This window comes from Idiotropiscis lumnitzeri, chromosome 2 (genome assembly GCF_059441095.1).
Source record: "Idiotropiscis lumnitzeri isolate Australia: NSW breed Sydney's pygmy pipehorse chromosome 2, RoL_Ilum_1.0, whole genome shotgun sequence".
Classification (NCBI taxonomy): Eukaryota; Metazoa; Chordata; class Actinopteri; order Syngnathiformes; family Syngnathidae; genus Idiotropiscis; species Idiotropiscis lumnitzeri.
Genome location: NC_142392.1, coordinates 31,444,095 through 31,454,629, shown reverse-complemented (window position 1 = coordinate 31,454,629; position 10,535 = coordinate 31,444,095).

Below are 10,535 nucleotides of genomic sequence, written 5' to 3'. Positions count from 1 at the left end.
ACAAACAAAAGGGTGGAAGAGTTACTGCAATACAACAAGGGCGTGGCCTTGTAGGTGGGCCCGAGCCCAGGGCCGTAACACAACATCGTGATGAGCCCTGATAGAAGAAGTTGGCACCAAAGTCTGACGCAAACAGCATCGTGCTGGGTCCTGATAGAAGATGTTGACGTCAAAGTCAGCTGTGACCCACGACGGCACGCTCATGATAAACCGGACTAAACCAGCTTTTGAGAAGACGAACTGTACCACCCTTGAGTGTAATCTGATTCCTCGATGTTATAAAAGGGAATGTGTGAAAAACATAGAGGAACAGAAGGGAGATGAAGTTGCCAAATAAACTTTATTAACCTCTCTGTATCCACTTGAGCTGAGTGCCTCTCTTCTTTCAGCTGTGAACCCTATATGTCAAATTGGCGAACCTGACACACATCTTCAGGATACTATGTGTGTGTGTGTTAAAATAACAAGTAAGTGTCTATGTGTGTGTATTAAACATTAATGAGTGTATAAAAACATGATAAGAATACACAAACTGATTACCTATCCTCAGCGCATCTTACATTTCTCCCATTTGTGGTGTTTATAATCATGGCCTTACGGCTTTAAGACAGATCATCATAATGAAATCATACAACAGTGTGATTATCAGTGGAGGGGTGAAAACCCTCAGTAGGGACAAAATTCCCCTCCTCCCTTCCGGCGTGGAACGAGATCCTCATAATTTGATGACCATCAGGGAATAAAACATATATATATATATATATATATATATATATATATATATATTAAAAAAACATTTCAATATGCCTAGTGAAAAAAAAAAAAAACTGTCTCCACGCAGAGCTTGTCCCTGGGGTGACTTGGTGGAGGCCCTTGCCTCGTGGTAGGATGGGACAGCCGTCCTTACTTCCCGGATCTTCGTGTGTGGTGTATGTGTGCACATGTTTGGGCAGGGGCAAAAAGGGTCCATGTGTTTTTTAGGTTTCAGTGTCCAGTTCGAGTTCGTCATTGTCCAGTTCGAGTTCGTCATTCTCAACATCAATCAGGTTGGAATGGTACATTTGGGCAACAAACATACGATTAACCATAGTCTTTGTCATAGGAACAATGCAACATGAACAAACTACACATAACAAAATGAAAACTATGATTATCCCGATAAATTGTGTCTTTCAAATTTTTCATAGTGGTCATAACATCAATAATTGTTTCATTTTACTAAAATTTTAAATGCAGTAATGTTCTCCAATCAAGGCTGAAATTTCTTTATGTACGTCATTAATGTCCAAACAATATCTAATCTTTTTGTTCTGTGGCTTCAACATTCGTATGTGTGGCTGGTGGTGTGGTTCTGATGTGCGTGTGGTCCGAGATTGTGACTCAGGTGAGCTCCTGTTCGAGGGATTCGCGTTGCTAGGCCTTTAGCTGGAAACCGGTGAAGCTTGTACTGCAACTGGTGGATCCAGCTGCCACGGCCCGCGACCTTTGCGACGCCGGGGTCACTGCCATCATCTGGCGAGGGCCATCTCAGCATTCACTTGTCCCAACGAAGTCGTTTCTACACCTTGAAGAAGATTTGGTCTCCCACACGGACGTGATTTCTCTGTGGATCAGAACACACTGACCAGTAATTGCGTCTTTGCATCTTTGTCAGTCAAACATGTCTTTCATGTGGACTGAGACCGATGTGCCAGTCGCTGGTGGTTCTGATGAACCTGAGAGTCCATGTGTGAAGCCATATAGGATTTCAAAAGTGGATAGTGTCCTTCCTTTGGCTGGCACTATCCTCATTGCTGTGATTGAAAAATAGTCTGGCCATTGTCTTTTTTTTTCTTCTTGATAAGTCTGGCCTTAATAGTTCCATTAGTGTCCCATTTCGTTACAACATCATTCACAAAATGCATCATTTTCACTTCAAATCACTTCTTGAAAGTCCAAATGTCAGGATAATTTGATTACACAACACTTTTTCCAACTGTTTTAGCATCATCATATCTTGTTGGAAACAACTTAACCCATTTTGAAAACATTAATTACAACCAAACAACATTGCATCTCAAACAAATAACACTTTGTCTAAAAAAAGTTTTTTTTGTTGAAAAGTATGTGGGAACAATTTCATGTCATACTTCCCCTCTGTTGACACACGACTATCTGCTCGTGTGTCAACCATCTTATTCCTCTAATCAATGAATTAGGCAGCCAGGATTTGCCATCTGCCAATTTGCTGATCCTGTCCTCAGCAATGTTTGCACCTTTGTTCTCCCAATGTGTGCATTCAATTAGTGGTGTATTTTTCCTGGCGTGATATCAAATTGTCAAGTTGACTTGCTGTGAGTGTGTGTGTGTGTGTTCATTTTCCTTTATAGTAATGCAGTGCCGACTTTGAGGTCATGCTTTGGGCTGCAGCCTTCGCTGCATTGTCAGCGAGGCAGTTTCCAATTGTAATTGGGTCATTTTATTAAGTAAGTTTTGCTTTTCAAATAACCATTTAGGCATGTTTTATGCACAACATTTCTTTTCCTGTTGTGGTTTTAAAAGCCCTTGTCTGCCCAATGTCGACAGAACACATGAACATTTATCTTGACTGTCAGTTCACATTGTAACCATACAACCCATACAAGATGGGAAACCCTAAATTTTAATTAGCTCACACCTGCTACGCTCTTCCTGCTTATCCTAACAATTTCTCTCTTACAAATGATCTGTTTTGTGACCTTGCTTCTCAAACGCTTCTACTCCTCACCAGTCCGGAATGTGCACCTCATTTCTTTCTTAACAGTCTGGAATGTGCACCTGGTTTTTGTGTCTTACACGCCTGAATCAGTGCAAAACATCATGCTGCTTGTCTTGAACATACAGAATTTAGCATCCCTTGAAACAAAATTTCCATTTGCAATCCCCAAAACAAAAAATGTTCCTCCAGTCGGGAGAAAAATGTCCTAAAAAAAAAAAAAAGGTGTCCATAAGGTCAAGTCGCGGTTTGGTGATAATTTGGGGCGGCTTCCACAGTCGTGTGGCGCCTTCTACTGGTGCGGGAAAAGTGACGCTGGGCTGAAACGCACCGCACCTTATCAGTGTAATGTGTCCCTGTGACAATGAGGTCGCCGTGCAATGTGAATGTGGTGGACAAGTATGTCATTTTTTAATTCCTGAAGCAGCAGTGAAGACTGCTTGAACACACTCTGACGTGGCTCTCACCACGGGATCAAATTATTGTGACTAATATGCAAATGGATTCACTTTCCTGTGTTTCTGCAGCAACACATGTCCATGAAGCCATTTTTTTGCAGTCACTGTTTGCTCAATGCTCATAGTAATTTGGTAGTGCGTTAAGATGCTTTGTCCATACAATCTCCTTTTTGGTCTCATATTCACTTGAAAATTATGTTTACTACTAAAGGATAATGTAAATGGCAGTCAATTTAAAACTGAACAAAGGTTATACTGCTCGGAGCCACTTTTGTGATCCTGGCATGGAAGTCCATTGTTTCAGAGGGGTCTCGTTCACACCTCCTGTGGTGCAGCTGTGATCTAATCTTCCTGCATTCCTCTGAGTGTCTGGTCATTAGCATGGTCTAAACTTCAGTTACACTTAAAGGATTTCATACTTTTGACTATTAAAGGAATATAAGAGTTTGAGCTTAACATAGTTCATTAGATGTTGGTGCATCCAATGTATGAAAATGTGATATTGTAAAATGCTGAGAGTGTGACTGGTGGCGCGAAACTGGTTGCGGGGGTTGTGCAAGAATGGAATGTTTTAGAAACAAGGTGCTGAGCGAGACGAGATGACTCCGGGAAGGAGCGGCCATCGGGGAATCGCACGCAGGAGGAGCCACGGGATTCGGCGGGAGGAGAAAGACCAATGAGAGCGAGCTAAAGTTAACTGCAATACACATAGCCAATAGAATCATGCCAGGATGCCTTTGTCTGTGCCATTTTGCATGTTGTATAGTATGAATCAGGACTGGGCAACTCGGGGGTAGAACACATTCGCTGGTGGTATGAGAGGTGTAGAGCTGTATTGAGAGGGACCCAAACTCAAGTTGTAGATTTGTGTGTTAGGAATAAATCCACTCGTGTGTGAAAATGCCGGCTTCCTGATACCTTTCTATTGCAGAACGAGCGCGCATATTGTTGGATGTGTGAGAGTTGGGTAAGGTCGCAAATTGGAGTCAGATTACTTATTTGAGTTTACATTGGGTTAAAGTTAAATTCTAACATTGATATAAAGATAAATTCCAACAATTTATGGTGACGCCGACGGGATGCATGAGAGGTAATAGAAGTCTGGGACTTCAAAGAGAGTCTGGGACTCTAAGAAAAGAAAAGAAGCCTGGGGCTTCAAGAGCCTGGGGCTCAAAGGAAGCCTGGGGCTTCAGGAAAAACCACAAGAGTCTGGGACTCGGGCCTGGGGCCCACGTCCACACCAGGTGGCGACCTGATAAAGATTAAAGGATAAAGGAGCCACACTTCTGACCGGCCTTCCTCTTGGGCCCACAGTGACATAAGGTAAGCAGATCCTTTTCAAATTCTGCATATTGGCAACGCTAAATTATAAGAGGAAGGCGGAGTGGAACGGCGTTAAAATGTATAAATAAATAAGTGTAAAAGTGTGGACGATAGTAGTGTAAAATCTGGGATTTACCTACTAGAATAGTTTGGAACTATTCGTGGTTAAAATACGGTATAAAATCTGGGATTTACGTATCGGGACACGGTTTAAAATCTGGGATTTACGTGTCTGTGTGGAAGCTGTGTGAATGTGAAGGCTAAAATTGTTCTGCGTAAGAAGTGGTTGGGACACACACGAGTGGATTTCAGGATGTTGAAGGAGAGGAAGTGTTATAGTGGTCTCGGGTCCTGGGTGTGGCAAGGAGATTAAGGATAAATTCATAAAAATGAAACATAAAAAAGAGAAGAAAAACATGAAGTAGGGATGAAATAAGAAAAGAGAAAGAAAGAAAGCTAGAGAAAAGAGAAGAAATTGTGTCAGTGTAGCGATTGGAAGTTCAATAAGAAAAGAAAAGGAATGTGAAAAAGATGCAGAATGTGTAGAAAAGAGAAAGGAACAATTAATGTTCCATTGAAAGGAGGATGATTAAACAGGCAGTATTGAAGAAGGTGTGACTTGAACAAATGAAAAGGATAAGAATTAGGGTCTGCTGTAAGGAGGAATTGAAGAAATAAATATTTTATGTTTCATACTTTAGTTGATGGTCTTTCTATTAAGGTAACTGTAATTAGTAACTGGAATGAAATGCACAGATGGAAATGACACAAAGAAAAAAAGATTGGTGTTAAGAAATCATAATTGAATGAAGCTTTTGAGAGCATGAGAAAACTTTGCAAGAGCATAGGTGGTTCCTGACTTTGTAGTTTGTGATTTGATACCTTGATTGTTTGAGTGGCTTTGGTAAGGCTACAGTGAATTTGGAAAATTAAAGGAAAAAAAATAAGAGTGAGAAAGATTTTACAGAAGGCAATGAGTATAGGTGTAATCGTAAAATCATGAGTGTGCTCTAACAAAGAGTTAACAGCTCTTTGAAGTTAGATGCTCGTTCCCAAGTAGGGGGAGGAAGTCAGAGAAAGAGGATGAAGTGATTGAAAAAGCGGAAGAAAAGACGGAATGTCTGAGAGGCATTCATCCACAGTTGCCAGACTCGCAACAGTATGTGTTTGAGCCGCCGCCCGATCCGACGGCGCCATTAATGGGGGGGGAGCAGAATGGTTTGAGATGCAGAAGATAACGATTCACAGATGACACCAGCGACCATACAATTGATCGAACAGGCTGTGAATAATGAGAGAGAGGGTGCAAGGAGAACAGCAGGGGAGTGTGGAGACGCCCGTGCTGGCCCCGGGGGGGGGAAGCACCAGCAGGAACATGTAAACATTTCAGACACAAGAGGAAAAACAGGCATCAATGGCAGTCGTTAACTGATTGAAAAGGAAGATATGCCTTTTGGTGCTCTCGAAAGAAGGTCACAGTCTTTTTGTTTCAGAGGTGTGTCTCGGCACCCCCCCTCGATGTTGCTGACGATCTAATCTTCAGGCATCTGCCTCTACTTGAGGTGTTCTAATGTGGTCGAGCATGGGTCGCACTGTGGAGCAGTTTTTTTTACAGTGCTAGTGTAGTATGGTACGGGATAAAATATATGTATTCAACCTAACAATAAATACAAATTAGCAGGGAATTAGAACACAAGTTAAACACTGAAACATGCAGGGGATGCCTGAGGAACAGCAGGGCGGCGACAATCTTATTAAAATTTAAATTTTAAGCAAAGGGATTATGGTTTTGGGATAAGTTTTAAGTGAAGTATTCTATGAACATGTTGAAAGAAAATCTTTGGAAAGGGGAATATCTAGCCATTGGAGATTGGTTTACCAAATTTAAAGTTGGACTAAATAGTTTTGTAGATGATTTATTAACTGATGTGTATTAAATGTGACAAAGGTGGAAGACAGATGTTTTTGTTTGACTGTACGACGCGAACGCTGACATGACAATTTTAGAGGATATGACATCATTCCATAAATACCAGACTGCTAACATTCGCATCTATGAGCTGTTTGATGTCACAGGTGCAGTTTCGTCAGCTGCGTCCAGGAGAGGAGAAACAACTTCACGGGGAGTGAATGGGAAAATCCAGAGACCCACAGTTGTAAATTTTGGCATACGCTGGCTAAATTAAGGCAAAATTATGGATCTGCCAGCACAAATCTCAGTGAAATCAAGGCGGACGCGCCAAGGGAGGGGTCTCTGTGTGGAATTGGAAAGTATCGTTTGGTGAATGACAGTGTGAAAGAAAAGTGTTTGTATGCATATGTGGTTTGAGTGGATGTTGTAGGGACGGGCCTCAGGACAGAAAATTGTTTGAGGTCACCGGCAAGCCCTTACAGTACTTAGGATGCGATGGGTGGACAGGCCTGATCAACCTGAATCCCTATTGCACTCCCGAGTATTGATTTTGAAATTGTTTTTGGAGATAGATTGGAGTAATTAAATTCAAGCATCAAGTGAATGATTGATTGACGTTATTACACAAAATTTATGCAAAACTGAAAGTTTTGGAAGGAAGATAATTTACCCCTTCTCATTCTCACTGGCAAGTGCCACTCGTCCAGTTCTGTCCACAGGTTTGAGGTGACATGTGACCAGTGTGACCAGAAGGCCAGAGACTGCTTCAAATAGCGCCTCACCACTACCATCCCAGAGGTTCTCCTCAACAAGGAGGGAGATATAAGACATATTCACATTGGATGCGCGACTAGATAACACACACCCAGTCCAGGATAGGGCAAAATTTTCTTGGATTGTTCAGACTTTTCCATATAATACAGCACCACAGCAGTGATACTTGAAGTTAATGTCGAATTAGTGGCACTGTTTTTATGGAAAATTACTCACTTAACGCAAGGGTAAGTTGTTGTAGAGGAGATATTTCAGACAAAAATGACCCTGAAGTGGTCACAAGCACGTGTCTCATGTTGGATGTATGAAATTTTATTCTGATATTTTCCATTGTAACGTATTTCATTGTATTTAGGACTAAGACATTGTAAAACACTGTTTGGAAGAACTTATAGAATACCTCAAATTTAAGAACAAATGGGAAATAGATGTTGAGGCAACTTTAGTTGACCATATGTGAAAAATGTTAGGAAAACAAAAGACAGGCGCAGATTTAGAGTGACAAAGCTCTTTCCGTCTCCCAGCAGGGGCAGTAATCTAGTAAAGCCAGGATACTGGGTGCTTGTAAGAAGTTTGAAGATAAGACATTTGTAATTACCCAAGGGGGAAGGAGGGGTTAGTAACAGCTCTCACAGCTGTAAAGATAGCAGAAAGGTCAACATTGGTTTATTCGACATGTTGTAAAGAGGTCACACGTTGTAAAGAGGTCACGTTGGTTGAAATCTCCTACAAAGGAGACACCAGACTAAGAGGTTTATACAGAGTTACAGGCGGGACAAAATTTATTTCAGAGGAACTATCCTCACTTGAGGCCGAGGCCAGATCTGCTGACCAGCATGATGGTCACCAGCTAAATGGGGACACCTCAGGTGAGATTGGCTGTGCCGTGCATCAGATATTTCTGGCCCGTTGGGGTCGATGTTGCTGTGTCTTTCAGGTGGGGAAAAGGGAGACAGGCCTGGTCTATGTGGCCAGGGCGAGACATGAATGGAGTGAGACTTCCGGCAGTGACCCATCCAATAATGTCGACATTACACAGCTGTTCCAGTTGGCCGTCCACAAGGGCGTGCACCTTCCAGTGGCAGACATCAGGCGAAATAGTCCATGAATGAAATAATGCTAATCGGCCTAAGTAGAACACATTTTGTACCTAATTTTGCACGACATCAGAAAAGGAATATATGGGATTGGATTAAGGAGCGTGACTAAAATTGTTGTACTTGCAGGTTTAGAAGGCCAAGAGAGATAAGAAAAAAGGAGGCAGCTGCTCCTTCCACTTCTGCTGCTTCTGGGCAAGGTTCGGGTGACGCAGCGCCACAGCAGACTGGCTGCTGTCCATAGCAGGCCAGTCAACGAGGTTGGGATTGCAGTAACAGAGGTACGGGTGGTTACTGACGGGGGTTGTGAGTGGGGTGTGCACTTGCTGCGGGGTGTGGGGTCACTGGGTGATGAGCTGTCCATGCCGAGCCACTTTCTGGAATGTGCCATCCTCCGGTGCCATATCTGTCACAAAGAGCTCCACCAGCGCAGGGGGCGCCACCGTTACCCACTCCCAACGCACTTGACACAAACCCGCTCGTACCCCATTCCATGACAGGGGGCAGCGGAGCTTCAGCATTCGAGGACTAGCAGGTCCTAGCAGTCCGGGGACGGTGGATGGACAAGTTTTCGATGGTGCTGGATATTGGGGCGAGCTATGAGCTCCTTCCGCAACCCCCACTGAGCCATGTGGACTCTCAAGAGTGCCTGAGTCACTGCCATTGACTGAACGAACACTGGAATTCGAGTGGCATTCCCGGATGGGACTGAACTTGACTCTGCACATCCGTCGGAGGGAGCATATGTCGTGCTCTCTTCCTTCCCAGTGGCTAAACTGAACTGAATCATTTGAGGGCAGCTCTGAAACCTGGTTCCCATCCTCCCGCGGTGGGTATGCCCTGTTCTTGCTCTGGTCTGAGTGGTTTAGCAACCGCCACCCTTTCAATTCACCAATTGACATATCACATTGTACATGTGATCACAAACATGATTTGGTTTATCAAAAATGCACTCATCCAAATTTAGTCATGAGTGCATCTTGCGTTATAATTATATATTTGTTATGTCTACTGGCGTTGCCTCGCACGCGTGCCTTGTCCCTGAGCAGCGGAAATGGTATGAATTGTTTACTTTCGCCGAGCCACAAATCGCATTGAATATTGATGAGCGTCATCATACTAGAGGTCTGGACCCCATAGTTGTTGCACAATCGGGAGATCATATATCAGCACCGACTACAAATTCTTTGGTTTTGGGAACATTACTAAATTTCAAAATTTCCAGGGAGGGGTCGCTCGGAAATGGTAGTTCTGTGTGTGTCTCTGCTAGAGGTGTTGTGGACCCAGGGCCCGACTGAGTTGGGGCTCGGCTCCACAGCTCCGCGATGTTTTTACTGTCTCTACCCCCTCCCCCAGTTGACAGAATCAGTGTGGGCACAGCCTGTAGGTGGATTGAGCCAATCATGAGACAATAGGAGGTGAAGACTGCAGCGGTCTTGGAGCTGTCTATGTCTTGTAGAGCACCTTTTCTTCCCATAAAAAAAAAAATAAATAAATAAAAATAAAAAATAGAGGTTTAATTCGGTATCTGCGTTATTATAGTTTTGGGATTTTTTATTTTAAGCATAAATGGTTACTATTTCATTTGTGTTGCTTTAAAATTTGTCAATTAACAGTCAAAATTGGAGCGTTAGCTCGAGGCTTAATTTGTTATCTCGGAACACAGTTAGATGTTTGAACTCAGTGAACTCAGCATCACTGGAGTCGGACATCGCTCCGTGCATCAACCTCCGGGTGCTTTCCCGGAGGTGGACTCGATCTCGCTGATAAGGACAGTTTAGAGTTCTGGCTAGAACCTGACACGCCATCCAATTGGGAACTACGGGACAGAAGTGGTACCATAACTCACAGTTGCGCCCGGCCCCTGTATTTGTGCTCGCCATGGTTGAGCTTAGAGGTTGACCGCCCGGACGGGCAGGTCAAGAGAGGGAATGTGTAGATGGCATGAATTGGATCAAAGTCAGACACTTTCGAGTCTGAACAAAGACGATGACGATGCAAATGTTTAACTTATTGACTATTTTACCTGCTGGCGTGTGCTTTGTGTGGACGATGTTTGCGTTTGAACATAGGATGCGGGATGACAGAAGTGATGGAGCGAAAGGAGCATGTAATGGAATGGTATGGTATGGAGCAGAGCGAGATGATGGTAAGACGCTGACACAAACACAACAACTACTGCTAAATCTGAAATGTAAACAACCGACACAGGTGAACACTTGGGTGACAATTTTAAT